Genomic DNA, 882 nt, shown 5'->3' with positions numbered 1-882 from the left:
AATACAAAAACTGAGATTGGAGGATGACCTGAGCTTGGGGAGGTCAAGGCTGTGGTAAGCTGTGATTGCACCACTGCACTACAGCCTGGGGAACCGAGTGAGACCCCATCTCAAAAACAAACAAACAAAAAAAGTTAGATTGATGTTATTGGAAAGGAAAGATTTAAAGGAATTAGCACATATCCAACTCCAACTTTTCTAAAAATATCTTACGTTTCTGAGATATAAGAATTTACATATTACACTTATGTATTCAGTGTTTCTTAAGCAGGAGTGTATCCAGATTTTGAGAAATTTGTTGTTGCTGTTAGAGACAGGGTCTCATGTTGACCAGGCTAGACTCGAACTCCTGAGCTCAAGCAATCCTCCCACCTCAGCCTCCCTAGCAGCAGGGACTACAGCCATGCACCACCATGCCTGGCTTCAAGGAAACATTTTTAAATGTACATATCCAGGCTTTATTAGACTCACTCTATCAAAATCTTCAGGGGAAAACCTAGACTTGTGGACTATTTAAAAATTTTCCTGAAGTAACTGGAATGCACAACTCTAGCTGGAAGCTAGTGAAATAGACGATTACTTCAGTCTCATCGCTCATCCACAAAACCAATTCCCTTTATCATTTGAGGATTTGGCCAAAAAGAGGAAAGAGTAGGAGAGAGACTCATTTGCTGAAAATACCACATAATTTTTCCCGGTAAGAGTAGAACAAGGTCTAGTAAACTCAAAATCCAACCTGATCTTGTTCCTTATAAGCCCCTTGTCTCCCACCTTCCCATCAAGACATGCTAGAGTTGAAAGCAGAGTTGAGACTCTAATTGGCCATTTTTACCAGAATAGGACACTAAGTCAGTTAACAACTTGTCATTCCCTCTGCTCAAG

At 40.6% G+C, this 882-nt stretch overlaps 1 protein-coding gene across 1 annotated transcript in view; it reads right to left on the bottom strand.

The window, feature by feature from the left end:
• LOC105533935 (POTE ankyrin domain family member B2-like) overlaps nucleotides 1-882 on the bottom strand; it is a 59,116-nt gene that overhangs the window by 57,734 nt on the left and 500 nt on the right. The window lies entirely within an intron of this gene.

The sequence above is a fragment of the Mandrillus leucophaeus genome, unplaced genomic scaffold (genome assembly GCF_000951045.1).
Source record: "Mandrillus leucophaeus isolate KB7577 unplaced genomic scaffold, Mleu.le_1.0 Scaffold1298, whole genome shotgun sequence".
Classification (NCBI taxonomy): domain Eukaryota; kingdom Metazoa; phylum Chordata; class Mammalia; order Primates; family Cercopithecidae; genus Mandrillus; species Mandrillus leucophaeus.
The sequence above is the reverse complement of the archived record's forward strand: the minus strand, read 5'-3'. Positions and strand labels throughout refer to the sequence as shown.